At 32.9% G+C, this 15,076-nt stretch overlaps 1 protein-coding gene across 9 annotated transcripts in view; it reads right to left on the reverse strand.

Annotated features, from left to right (window-relative positions):
• The window catches only part of LOC134850527 (uncharacterized), a 58,422-nt gene extending 44,314 nt beyond the window's left edge, over positions 1-14,108 (reverse strand). For 2 of the 9 annotated variants that reach the window (XR_010164201.1, XM_063866601.1), the window contains exons 1-2: positions 13,796-14,065; positions 13,027-13,413 (exon numbers count right to left, since the gene is read on the reverse strand). The gene's annotated coding sequence lies outside the window, so the exon portion shown is untranslated. Of the gene's footprint in view, positions 1-2,945; positions 3,321-3,564; positions 3,636-13,026; positions 13,414-13,789; positions 14,066-14,090 lie in introns of those variants that run through there. The other 7 variants (XM_063866603.1, XM_063866602.1, XM_063866608.1 and 4 more) reach the window with 7 other exon arrangements.
• Between the last annotated feature and the right edge of the window lie 968 nt (positions 14,109-15,076).

Consider the following 15,076-nt stretch of genomic DNA (forward strand, 5'->3'; position numbering starts at 1 on the left):
CGAAATATATCGCGCGTTAATTCTCCCAAATTGGCCAAAATGGCAATCTTTAAACCCCCATAACTTTACGAAAAAGGATCACAGTTGAAATATCTTTTCAAATTTGAGCTCAGGACAACAATACTTTTTGAATGATAAAAAAAAATTCCGTCAAAAAAAGTCGAAATTTGTCTGAAGAAAAAAAAACCCACCCCGAGCACAAATATTCCGTTACTTTCGTATCGAAAGTCGGAACAAAAACCTAGCGGTACATCAAAATTGACTAGTTAATTGCTAGATTTGTTTCGGTTTACGAACGTGCTTTAATTTAATTTGACAAACATACTTTTACGTTTTTTCTACACTGGCACTCGTAACCCAAACAAGAAACATTTGTACAATGAAAATTCTGATTCAAAGCCTAAAAGGTTTTGCGCAAAATCAAGAATAACCTTTCTGTTTCATTTGATTGAGAATTGTTCTTTTGACCAATTTCTCCAAATAAAAATCAAGTGCAAAAATTATTCTACTTTAGTTTAAAAACTTCTTTCAATCAACCTGATAGCTTGTAATACGCGGTTTTTTAGCTTTAGACAATTGTTTATACTGCTTGCAGTGAGGACATTGCTGGATCAGTTTTTGGATTTCTTTTTTTTTGCCATTCGTAGCTGGATAATAAATTTTCTTTTTTCAAGCAATCTGGAAAAAATTGAGTGCCAAAACAATTAAATTGAATTAGTAGTGATTTGGATTTTTGATTGGACTGTTTCTTAGAAAAAAATTATTATGATCATAGCAATCTTTGATGTTTTTTTTGCTTTTGTCTATTAACAACTCGAATAACTGCTAAAAACAATGATTGTAATTTTTTGATAATTTTGATACTTCTAGTAAAGTTGAAGGTCTGCTAGTTTCTGTTTAATTTCTTTTTTTAACCTTTTTTGTTCATTGTCAAATAAATCTTTTTATTTAAATTTGATTCGTTATCCAGTGTTTCTCATAGACTTTTCATGAAAAATTTTGACCAAATTAGCTTGCAGTTCATTTTGAAATTTTCTAAAAACTTGATCTAATATTATAGTCATAAAATTGTTTTCCAGCGGCTGCAAACTTGTTTGGAGGGATTCATTGTACACCTTAGATTTTTCATTCAATAATTTTAGGATGATTCGCTAGGCGGTTTAAATACTTTCTCTCTCTCTCTCTCTCTCTCTCTCTCTCTCCAATATCCTTTTTTATCATATATGATTTTGATGTTTTCGGGACTTAAGCAAACCATGTTTGATTGGAGAAAAACACATTAAAGTATGACTTTGTTTTCACTGCCTTTCTTTTAGCTTTGATCAAATTGCTAACTTCCAGACCCCTCCCTATTAGTGGCCTTTTTAAGACTATTTTTGTAAACAAATTTTGCTCTAAAAAATACTTTCAAATGACCGCAAACAATTTGAGTGCAAAATCAACTTATCAAAGTAATCACTTTCAAACGTCAAAGTTTTTCCTGTTGACGGTACTGGGTGGGATTTACTTTGCAGAGATCAAATGAGATCGTTTGGTTTTCAAAAATACGATTTTTATTTCCAGAGGTATTAAAGTTTTTCCTGTTGACGGTACTGGGTGGGATTTACTTTGCAGAGATCAAATGAGATCGTTTGGTTTTCAAAAATACGATTTTTATTTCCAGAGGTATTAAAGTTTTTCCTGTTGACGGTACTGGGTGGGATTTACTTTGCAGAGATCAAATGAGATCGTTTGGTTTTCAAAAATACGATTTTTATTTCCAGAGATATTAAAGTTTTTCCTGTTGACGGTACTGGGTGGGATTTACTTTGCAGAGATCAAATGAGATCGTTTGGTTTTCAAAAATACGATTTTTATTTCCAGAGGTTACCTTGACGACGTGATGATCTCTGTCCTGTTTTAAAAAAAAACCAACTCCCTCTCCTTCCTTTTTTTCTACAGCTTTTTTTTGATGCAATTATACCCAGGAGTTGGAAAAACTGCTGTTCTAGCATTGGAATATACCTAAAATTCTGTCAAACAGGTAGCAATAGGTTTAGACTTCAGCTCATAAGTTAGTGCTAAAAATTATTGCCGATGTTTTTTTGATAAGAATTGTTTGTTTTGCAGTAATATTAACTCCATAAAAAAACCTCACCATTTCTGTTTTTATCTGTTTGAACTAATATCTAGCCTTGTTTAGAAGCCTTGGGTCGAAATTATTTCAATTACAATAATCAGGTATCACAAAGAAATTTCAGGAGGTTGAGTGGTATATTCGAGTGATGCTTTTTTCAGTTAAAGTTTTGACAGCAAAAATCCAAAAATAAAGATTTTTGTTATCCAAAAATAAATTTCTTGAGTTCTTTATGAGGCCATTTTAGCGCTAAGTAAAAGACAGGTGAAATGAAAAGCTAAGTATCTAAATCACCATCCAAAACAATCAACAACTTAATATCTATATTATCATGGCAACTCAGAATTTATCAACTGGTCATTCCAATTCGATTATTTGGACTCAATTTCTTCAAAACTCCGAAAGTTTGTTCTGTCCGTAAAATTTTCTTACGATTTTCAAAAATTAATTATGGCAACGATTTCCTGTCCTCTTTCAAAGCAAAGGGCTGTTCGTTTGTAATAGATATTTTCAATTAACGCAACACACAGTTAATTTAAGATCATTCATCCACGAGGGATAGGACCAACATACGAGCTGTACAGCTCATCACGGCGAACCGCTGTTGTGCCCCTGCTTAAGAACTACATGCAATTTTTTTGGTTATTTTTCTGGGCTGGGTAATGTTGCCTCACCCTCAAGCAACGAGTTATCATCAAATTTTTAATTAAAATATCGAGATAGGTCGTCAAACAGACAAAAACCATAGTTCAGAAGCATTTGCCAAAAGAATTCAAAAGAAATCAAGAAATGTCAAATGGAGACTGTTATTAGTTTTGATTGAACTTACTGATACATGAAGCGTTTGTCTCATTTTCAGTAAGGAAGGTTTAAAATAATAAAATGCTGAAAACTACCGCAATTTAGTTCAACTTTCAAACAAAGAATTTTTAGCTACCATAAAACGCCTGTGGCTTTTATTCACTTGAAAAAATTCAATGGTTGGTATTTGCATGTTTGTTTGATCGAATATTGCTATAATGCAGTAGCTGCTCAGCTCTAAAATGGTGGTGAAAATAATTTAATTTGAGCTGGAGATTTGTTTGAAAAGGAGGAAAAATAGGTCACTAACAAACTGGCATTTTTATTCGATGGAATATAAAAAACTGGAAAATCTTAGACGTGTTACTGATGCCACTGAAAAACATGGATAAATGACATGCTTGGTCTAAGAAAAACAAAAAGAAAACATGAAAACTTGTATACTAATTGTACATATATACATGTCCAAATCGTTATAAGAAGCAATGCGCTACTTTTAAGTAAGTTTTTTGGACGGTAAATGAAAATAGGTGCGTTTTTTGTTGATGAAAGACGACAAAACTGATAGCAAACAAGAGCAATTGATAAATTATTCAATAAGTCTTATCGAAGTTGCGCTTATCCCTTTATCTTGATTTCAAACTCACCATATTTAAAAGGTATAAAAAACAAGCACTGAAAGTATGTGTGGTCAAAGCAAACAAATAAATGTTTTCAGATGAAAGAGAGACTAAAGTGATTGATAAACACAGTCGGTGAGGAAATGAAAAAAAAATCTCCAAGCAAAAAGACTGAATAATTTGGCTAACGTGACCATAGTAAAAATTATTTGAGTTGCTTCTAACCTCCCCAAATAGCCGAAAAATGTGCTTTGGCCAGTTCGTAAGAAAATAAATGCATTAGATGATATAGGTTGCAAAATATCAAAATAATGTATAAGTACACCGTACACGGATCCCGCACGGAAAAAAACAGACGATCTGTCAAGGGATGAAAACAGGGGAAGCGTTACATTGTACAAAACTATTACAAGCTTAACAGTTGGATTAGTTTTTTATTGGGTGGAAACTTTGTACTAAGACTTTCAAGGGGGAGGGGTCTACAGGACCTGAAGAAGCTTCAAAATCGTTGCGAAAAAGTTTAGTTTGATAACATTTTTCTACGTTATTATAACGCCAAAAAAACTTCAATGAATCAATACACAATTTATTCGGACCATATTCAACCCGCAATTTAGATTGTGGAACAAGAAATAGAAAAAATCAGCGGTTTCTGTTTTGTTTTTGAACCCATTGAGAACAAATCACCAAAGCAGAGATATATCCATGTCTATAAGGTGAGGTGAAAGCAATCCTTTCTGTCACAAAAGTCCCAATTTAACAATCAAGAAGTTATTCAATGTTAAAACATCAAAGTTCTGGCGCTTCCATAGCTTCTTTTTGAAAGTGATGACATAAACAATGTATACTCAGCTAGTTTTTTTTATCACCAAGTCCTGAATGTTCCCAGTGCCCTCTACTGTCAATCAAAAACTTTTTAAACAATTAGAAAAACTTTTAAAATACTTTGCCTCCGTTCAATTTCGAACAAAATAATTTGCCACTTACGTTTTAATTGGACGAAATATATTGCGCGTTGTTCACTCCAATTTGAATCACTGCCGTCAATACTATTACCAAATTTTAAGTAACATAATTTTGCAAAACTGTGATTTTTTTACTGTTGCAACTTGAGTATCAATAGCATTCTTACTGAATACAAAATCGGTTCGTCAAAGATTTAACAAAAATAATTAGTTCTATTTAGTTGTTCCGGCTTTCGAAGAAATTGGAATAGTTATGCTCGGTGTGATTTTTTGATCCAGTCAAGTTTCGCCGATCGAAATTATAGTTTTCAACAATAATTTTTTTGTTCAAATTTAAAAAGATATTTCACCTCCGTTTATTTTTTTAAAAGTTTTGGGGGTTGCCCGCTCAAAAAAAATCGTTTCAATTTGAAGTGAGGCTAGCTAATTGGTTGTATTTATTTCGTACGGCTAAAATTTTGACACTGTTCCAAAAATTATTCGATACGATTAAAGGGACCGTCGGAACATTCAGGGTTTTGCCCTGATATACAAGCAGTCTTGTTGATCTGTCGCAAAATAATTTCAAAACTTTAAAGTGCAATTTTCATTTTGAAGTTTCTGCGCATCATTTTGATATCAAAGCCCTGAATAAAACAAAACATAACAGATTGTCTCATGACAAAGCTTTGGTTTATTTTATCATTCACCGTGTTATCAATTTTTTTTTTGAAAAGAAAGTTTTTTTTTCAAATCTTGTAACACATGCTGTATAAAACCAAAACTGACTCATCTCGGGTCCGGAAACGTTTCATTAAAATGTAATTTTTTTGCCTCAATTCAAATTTTAATAGCTTGTTAGGCTGGTTAACTTGTTATGAACCCATCATCACCAAATTGGTTGTTTTCTACACTGCCCGAAAGCATTTTAAGAAAATGTTTGAAAAATGGAAGGCATCAAGGGCATCATCCAAAATCTTATGTTTAAAATCTTATTTACTTATTAATATATAGGGCATCATATATCTTATTTACTGAGAAGACTACGGTGCAAATCAAACATTTGCTTTTATGATTATGTTTATATCTTTGTTTTCAAATAAAACTTGCTCCGACGTATTCTCTTCCTTTTAGGAAGTTCTTTAGGCGCTTCTCTTTGAGAACATCAATTGCTCGCTAATTTGTTTGCAAATTGCTAAAGATAATTGTATATTGAATTAGACCTTGTGTTTTAACCTGATTGTAAGCGATCATAGGGTCAAAAAAAATTGCAACACAAATGATCACAGGATCATAGGAGTTCAGCTTTGGACATTAACACAAAAAAATGCAACGCCAAAGATCGTAACAGGGGCGAGTCTAGGGGGGGGGGGGGGGGACCCTGCCGACCCGAAGGGTCCTCCTTTATAATTTTTAGATATCCATATTTGGTGACGGACCCTAATGATTTTCTAAAGGCGCCTTAGACTTACTTTCAGGGGGAAGCGCGCGCCGAAGAAAGCCTTTTTTGGCCTGTTTTTTCAAAATTTTGCCTGCGGCGCAGAAAGTTTTACCAAATCAGCGTTTTTAAAGCTTTGGGAGAGCTCCAAAATAAATTTGGTAGACCTAAAAAAAAGGCCGACAAAATTTTCAAAAATCCCCCCTCGAAAAAATCTTAGATCCGCCCTGGAGCGTAGGGTCATAGGTGTCTGCAACACAAATGATCATAGGATGATAGGATTTCAGCTATAGATGTTAACGCAAAAAAGACGGCTCAAAAGTGGTTTTTGCTCAAATTTTTCAATTATAAAATTAAGACTCGATTCAGAGGTTTCATCTCAGAAAAAACATTATCTCAAATGGCCATGTGAGCAAATCACACATATCAATTAAAGGGGGGCGGGGATCGAGATGGTCAATATCATCCAGCTGCTAAATAAAAAAACTTGCAAAGTATAATGGAAAGATGATCATCTAGCAAAGATAGAATATTTGCTTATCGATTACCACAGTCAATGTCAACAAAAAGTTTTAAAAAGAAGATCAACTTAACAATCTTGCTCCTTTTCAAGAAAAAAACGAATATTCTTAATCACGTTATTCAAAACAATAATTAGATTTTTTGACCAATCAGTGCGGGTTGCTAACAGGTATTTCTAACAGGTGAAAAGTCGTGCGGCTCACAATTCGGAAAGTAAAAAAACTCCATTGAGTTAAAACTGTGTGGACGACAACAGCAGTTTGAACGACACTAAAAAACAAAAAAATACAGTTTGTCGTCCAAAAATCTATTATTACAATTTTGTGTAACGTCGTTTCTCTGTGTTTTAAGTCCGCTAGTTAAAGTCAAAGCTATGACTTACAGTTTTATAATTGTTTCTTAGTGTTTTTTTTGCAAATTTATGCTAATAAACACTCAGTTCTTGCAAAAAAAAATTTTTCCCTGAACATCGGATAATTTTTTCACGAACAGATTAAGATAACCGATTTTGCAGCAATCCACAAAATTATCAGCTGCATTACATAAATTTCAGAGACTAGTTTTGTGGGATACGGTTTTTGAGTAAACCATTTGTGTCAACTTCAATTAATCTAAACTGTGCGTACGCAGCCTTGCTTGTAAGCTGGCCGTTCTCTTGATCCAATCCTATAATTGAACAAAACATAATGTTTAAATCAAAATACACTTTTTTCAGAAAAAAAAATGCGATTGAAACAACTTCTTAACTAGATCAACTGAAGGAGATTGTTAGCTAGATCTAAAAGAAGCTTTGTTCAAAACTTTACATTTTCAAAGCCTTGCACTGTCCAAATAAGCTTGTACTTCAGCATCTAAAATTATACTTTTGCACGCTAATTTTTGAACGTTTTCTTTTTCGCTTTGCAAGCTAATTGAAATTTTTTTGAGTGGGTTGTTTCACAAAACTTTATAGAAAACACTACATTTGAAACCAGGAGATAATCTTTCAAGGTACAAAATCAGTATATGGTTAACCGTTGATTTAAACTGTATTCGAGAAAAAAGTTAAATTCAAGTACCATTGGGAGCAATAGTTAATACAGTCACGGCATAATGAAGTTGCATGTTTTTCATTTCAAGAAGCAAATGACTATATTCGATTTCCACTTTTTTGCCGTTTTTTCCAACACATATTGAAAATATAGGTTTGGAGTTTTGACACAAGGAAACATTTGAAAAAAAAACAAGCAAAATCGAAATTTAAGAATTCTTGTTTTGAAAGTGTAAATTAGTCGGCATATTATAGCTAGCTTCAGAGTTGTCCTTGCTGTGGAAACATCTCACCAAACCACTCAACTATTTTGAATTAACGTGCTTAAGTTTGCTCTTGCGGAAGCTGATGAGGTAGACTTACTCTCTAAATGACGGAAAACAACAGCCAGCATCAACTGAAAAATTTACTTGGTCTAAGGTCAAAAAACAGCTGAACTTTTTCGACCATTTTTGAGATGTTCATTGAAATAAGGCAACAAAATAAGGCAACTGTCATGGAAAAACGACTAATCCAGGCCATGCACACTTTTCTCATTGGCAGTTTCTTTTTGTTGATCAATGTTGTGATATAAGTGTTCAAGATCTTGTAATGTCTGCTCATCGGCTCCCCAAAGAACTAATATGAGCCCAAAAAATCAAACTACATGTGTTTGCCGCAAGAATTTTTCAAAATCAAGATCATCTCTGGAATTAGTTATAATATACTGGCTGTTTCACGCTTCCCTAGCAAATTTTATCTAGCTTTGATCCGGTTAGATATTGCCAAATAATTTCATCTAGCATATGCCAAAATTTCAACCCTATAATTGGAATACTTGTAGAAAAACGTGGAGAAAAAACTCGTTCATTTGCTCTTTGAAGTCAAAAAGTTTTTTGACCCGTGACTAAAACATAACTTCTCATAAGCAGTTTTTTCCCGTTATTGTAATGCCCAAACTCAAAATATGCCTTTAACAATCTTTAGAAGCATTAAAAAATCATTTTAAGTGATTTAACGAACGCAGAATCAGTTGAGAAATAACTAAGATTTAAAATCCTAACCGACAACTGACAACTGTTGTGCAAGCTTTGAAAAATTGTGTTAAAGCAATTGACTACTAGGATTCGAGGTGGTTACTTTATTCAGGCTTTTTAGATAACAAATTTTTGACACCCCAAGATATCAACTCCCTGAGGTCAAATAAAAACAACTGATTTATGGAATAGGCAATTGTTTGGTAAGGCTGAGTGTATTGGAATTTTTTCGCAGTTGGTCATATTGTGGAGTAGTTTATGCGCAATATGAAAGTTTGCCTATGACCTTCAAAGAGTAACTGCACACTACTCAAGCACAATTTTTACAATCGCTTACAATTTTTGACTGTGGGCAAAAATAAATAAACAAACATAAAATTTGAAAAATTATCATACAACTTTATCGACCATAAATTTTTTCTTAATATTATGAAGTCTTAGTAAAAGTATGATTTAGACTGATTTAGTTCACTTCAGATTTCTGAGCTTGTGTTTTTTAGCCTTTAGTGTTATACGAATCACCTGGTATAAGATTAAGATGTTGAAAAAATGGGCAAATTTGGGATAAAGATTAATGAAGGTACACCATGTGAGCTAATTTATAAGGTTTCAAATAAAAACTTTATGCTAACAAAATTTTGTATATGTATATATTTTTAATAATTAGCAAGATATTTAAACTTTTGTTTCGACGTTTGTGTTTTTGAAACTTTTATGCATCCAGTTATAATTGAAGGTGCACAGCTGTTTTTGCTTCGCGAATCAGCGAAATTTGATACGTCGCCCACACTGCTGCCTTAAAAAATCAATGATTTTTGTGTAAGAGCTAGTTTTGTTGTCGTTCTTTTCGAGTTAGTTCAAAAAGTGAGACTTATTAGTTGCGTTACAAAAAAGATGCAAACAAAATTTTTGGTAGAAGGAGTTTGAGTGAAGAACTCCGGTTTCCAATTTTTTAAAGTTACAAAAACACTGATTACTCGTTATAGGAGTAATCGAATACCAGAGCGAAACCAGGGTAATGTTTCGACTGCTCTTTCAGTCCAATTAAAAAAACTTGGCTAAAAATTGATAAACTTTATTTGTCCTCCAATTTTGTGTTATTGTCCACGCGCTGTTTACGGTCCAAAAAAATGTAATGAGCTTCTGGAATCTGAAATTTATAAACCAATGACTTGCCTCACTTCAATTTGGAGCAAATTGTTCTGGCGCTTACGCGTGTTATAAGAAAAAAGCGCGCGTTGATTATCCTTAATTAGCATTATTAGCAGTTTTCATACCCATAATTATCAAAAACTTACTGAATCGGTACCTCAAGCATGATTACAAGCCTTTTCTTCAGAAATTGGATCGGTAAACAATGAATTCTAGCTAATGATTAATAGCGTTTTAGTTTGATGTTGAAAAACAGTTTCATTTTTGAATACGGAACATAATTTAAAAGCAATATCTAAGTCGGTCTCCGTCTTACATGCAATTTTTTTTGGTTAAAACTTGGATATCACGGAATCTAGCTGTAGTTGTGCTGAGCCTTGTCTTTTTATTTGTTTTTAAAGCAAAATACTCAAAAGACCATAAAGTTTGTTTCAAAATACGTTTCATTCTAGAGAACTTGAAGAAAAATACAAAAAGAAGAAAGTTTCATTTAGATTTCATAGTGAATTTGCTGACTTCTTGAAAGCTTGAAGAAACATTCCTCTAAATACCAATGGAGGCAGAGATTGTTAATTATATCTTACGAAACTTAGATGCAAAGTAAGTCTATTTTTGTTCCGACTTTCGATACGAAAGTAACGGAATATTTGTGCTCGGGGTGGGTTTTTTTTTTCTTCAGACAAATTTCGACTTTTTAACTAGCCATTTTTGACAGAATTTTTTAATATCATTCGAAAGGTTTTGTTGTCTTGAGCTTGAATTTGAAAAGATATTTCACCTGTGATTATTTTTCGTGAAGTTATGAGGGTTTAAAGATTGCCATTTTGACCAATTTGGGACAATTAACGCGCGATATAATTCGCGCTATTAACGCGTAAGCGAGATTTAATCCGTCTTAGAAATCGTTCCAAATTGGTTCAAGGAAGCTTATATGCCATAATTGATTTGTTAATAGGATCAAAATTTATCACTTAGTATTTATTATGACGTCTGGGGGATGATTTTTTAAAAAAAAATTTCAAATTTTAGAAAAAAAAATTTCATTATATTTTATTACATTTAATTTTTTTGTTATTGCTGCTCCAAAAAACTTAAAAGGCAGTCGGAACATTCAGGGTTTCGCCCTGATACGAGCAGTCTTGTTTAGCTTTACATAGGTCAATTATGCATGTATTTCAACATCTAAAAGTTATGATTTTGTTCTCAAACTAAATAATTTGATGCTTTTTTGTTTATTTTTTCAAAATATTTGAAAGCTGACTATGTTAAACATTTTCACTATCTTTTTGATAGAGATTTTTTTAAGTTTCAAAATCCGTAATTGTTTGGCCATTCAAAAATGATTCAATTGTTTTTAGAAACAGAAAAAAAAATTTCGATTGTTAAAATGAAGGCAGAGTCAATTGATGTAAATTGGCAATTGATAACTGTTGTAAAAGCTTCCGAAAAAAAAATTGCTCAAACTTTCCAATAAAATTTAAAACATTTTTGTTTGGGATGATTTTTTACTCAGTCAGTTTTTGGCAATGAAAACAGTATATTCTAAAATTTCTTAAGCCCCGTTGAACATACAGACTCCTGGGTTCAAGTTGTAAACAAATATTTTGTCATCAATTCTTATAAAATTTTGGGGATTGAAATTTGCCATTTGGTCGTATTCGGAACTTACATTTTGCGCTATTTGCTTATGAAACTGGAAGAAAAACACGAATTATTAAATACGAATTGTATATTATCCCACGCTAGAAAACTGTTCCAATTTGAATTGAGGCGGAAAGGACAAATTTTCAAAGACTCGATTTTTCCCGCTTCATTTCAATTTTGTCTAAAACTATTGTTATTTTAAAAATTTTTTCTGACAAAACTATTCGATACCAATTGAGGGGCAGTCGGAACATTCCGCCTTTTGCCCGAGCAATTATGCTCCGCTTTAAAGCAACTGATTGTTAAGGCTGAGCTCTTTTTTATTCGGACCAAATTAGGCAATAGAAATAAAGTTAACAAACTTTCTTTCATTTTCATACCCCAACAAGACTTCTCGTATCACGGCGAAGCCCTGAATGTTCCGACTGCCTTTTAAGGTTTATGGAGCAGTAATAACATTTAAAAATTCAATGAAATAAAACGAAATGAAAAAAAAAATTTCTAAAATTTGAAATTTTTTATGAAAATCATCCCCCCACACGCCATATGAAGTACAATAGGATAGATTTCGCTCCTTGTAACAAACCATTTAAGGCAAATAAGCTTCTTTTAACCAATTTGGAACGATTTCTAGGACGGATTAACTCTCCGCTTACGCGTTAATAGCGCGAAATATATCGCGCGTTAATTGTCCCAAATTGGCCAAAAGGGCAATCTTTAAAACCCCGTAACTTTACGAAAAATGATCACAGGTGAAATATCTTTTCAAATTTGAGCTCAAGACAACAATACCTTTCGAATGATATAAAAAAATTCCGTCAAAAATGGTTATTTAAATAGTCGAAATTTGTTTGAAGAAAAAAAAAACCCACCCCGAGCACAAATATTCCGTTACTTTCGTATCGAAAGTCGGAACAATAAAGGAATCAACTCCCTGTGATCAAAGGTAAGCAGATATTTTAACAGCAAAATGCTGGGGTAGTTCAGATACGATAGGAAGAGTTTATCGTTGATCTTCAACAAGTATGTGTGAACTACTTAAGCGTCGCGCACTTTTTAAAATGTTTGACTGTGGGGCAAAAACACCAACGAAATTTTAAAATTTGAAAATAAACAGCTTTATCAAACTTCCCTTCTGTGGAAAAATATTTGAGACTAGTTAATATGTACTCCGAACATTTCAGGGCCTGTTTATATTAACCGTTAATCTTAGATAAGCCTAGTTTTCCTGAGCCTTAAGTATATGCCGATCGTCTGGCAAAATTTAAAATTGAAAAATTAAAAGCTAAAATGCTTGTCAAAGGTTTGGCAAATGATTTGTTTTTAACTATTTTTTGCTATTTATCTTTTAGTAAATGCTGATTGGTAAGAAATTAAAAAAGATTTCTTCTTGCATTTTTGACATACAAACATAACGTTTAAGAAAATTTCATATAAATTTTATAAATAATCAGCAAATTGATGTAGGCTTTTTAATGACTTGTACGCTTCACTTTTGAAAACTCTTTTGAACTTGGATATAATTGAAGGCGCATAAGCTGCTTTTACTTATTAACTCGAGAATTACTTGTATTTGTTGCTTAAATTATTGCAAAAAATCAAATGTTTACAAAATGAAAGTCTTATCCAAGCTTCCTTCAGAAAACGTAATTTTTTTTGGCTGAAAACTAGCCTTCTCGGAAAATTTAATTTGTTTACGTTTAAAAACCAGGAAAACCATTCAATTTTCAATGATAAGCTTACCGTATGGCTTTTGTTTTGAAGTATACCCGCAGTAGAACTTGTAATATAATCTTTATGTCGAAATAACATGAATAGTTTATCCGGGAATTCCACCCGAGTTCTCCGAAATAAAATCAACTTCCAGACGGGCAGTCTTTGGTCATTTTTGGTTCCATTCTTTCTCGATATCCTTTTAATTTGGTCAGAATGGTCACATTCTGCTGCATAATTTATTAGTTACTTCGCCATTGGTGGTTTGATAAAGACTGTCAGTTTCAAGTGAAAACACACTTTTCCAGCCGTTTGAGCGTTTGAGGGAAAGTGGTTATTTCAGCTTGTTTTCTCCCAAGTGTTCAGCTCCCAGCCTCAATATTGGTGAGATTAAAAATTGACGCGAAATATTTGATACTGAAATTCAATATGAAATGTGTCAATTTTTAAATAGAAGGCTGGAGCTTACTGGCATTGCAGTTTTTGTGAAAAGGGCGGTTTAAAACTAACAACAAAAAAATTATGGTCTTTTTTATATCGCTAAAAATTGATTTTTGAGGTTTGACAAAAAGTCAAACATAAACCTATCCCAGTATCTGCAAAAATTTCTGCGGCTTCTTTCATCATTTTTTGGAAGACTTTCATAAAAAATTGACTGTTCTGGTCGCCTTCCCCCTGAAAATTAGAAGTCGCCTCAAAAAAACTTTATAGTGTTAATCATCCAATAATGGGTGTCATAAATTAGCATCGAAGATGGGGTGCGAAAGGTTTGAATGCTTAAAAATAGACATACCCGTACCCACTTAACTCGCGCCCTGTCTATCGATTTTAAAGCATAAAGTTAGACTTTATAGAAATGAAAGTCTCGTAAAATTTGAAGAAGTCAGTGAAGAAAGCCTGTTAAAATTCTTCGCTGTAATCGATTTGTAACTTAATATTGAAAAGTATGTCACGCCGGAGCAATCAAATGAAAACAATGTTTCCCAAAGTTTAATCTGTCGCATTTACAACCAGGTAACATTTCTCGGGCAATCACTTAACGGAGCTTCAAACTGAAACAATTAACCCAGATTCAGAGTCAGGTAGTTGCTAACTTTTATATCAGCACAAGGTATGAACGAGTTTCTAAAGAAGTAACGAACGGCTGGAAAAATAAGGTTTTGTTATTGTAGCTAAATTGTCGGGAAAACTTGTTTTGAGAACTGAGACAAGGTTCGGGGATTTCAGACCGCGTCTTATTTCTAGTTATTTGACACCGAATTATTACTTTCGGAACCAAGAGATAAATTATATTAAAATCGGTTGCAAAAGTAAGGTAAAGCCTTGATAGAAGAATAGTCCGGATTATTTCAGAACAGAAATGGGGAAAAACCCCAGTGTAATAGTACACTTATCAACTATGAAAGCTAGATAATAATCCCAGGGAACTCAAAAATATCATATTGGATAGAAGAAAAAAACTGGAAATGTCTAAAAATATACAATCAAAGGAGCAAAATTATGCGTCCAATGTCATTATTTTCTAATAAACAAAATGATGGCCCTATTTTGACCAGAAATTATTAGAAAAAAAATACAACAGTTACTGTAGAAGTATCACAGAATACTCGGATAGACTTATTCTTTCATAAATAAGTTTTATAAGAAAAACAAAATTGGATGTTTTTTTTCGAAAGTTTGGTTGCTTTCTTCATTAAACACCAAAACAAATAATTATTTCGCAAATTAAAAGAATGCTTTTTAAACTAATTAATTGATCAATTAGCTTAATTATGATATACCTATGATGTTGAAATTACCTGGACGTTGTGGCCGGAAAACTTGAGGGTAAAAAGCGAACAGTAAGTTATTAAGTGTATATATTCAGGGGCGGGCTTAGGAATTTCTCGAGGGGGGGGGGGGCAGATTTTCAAAAAATTTTAGAAAATTTTGACCTTTTTTTAGGTCGACCAAATTGATTCTTCCGAGCTCTCCTAGAGCACTGAAAAGACGCTGTTGTGGCCAAATTTTCTGCTCAGTTTTTGGGCACTTTTTGAAAAATTTAGACAAGAAAAATCGCGCTTTTTTGGCGCTCGCTCCC

The sequence above is a fragment of the Symsagittifera roscoffensis genome, chromosome 1 (genome assembly GCF_963678635.1).
Source record: "Symsagittifera roscoffensis chromosome 1, txSymRosc1.1, whole genome shotgun sequence".
Lineage (NCBI taxonomy): Eukaryota > Metazoa > Xenacoelomorpha > Acoela > Convolutidae > Symsagittifera > Symsagittifera roscoffensis.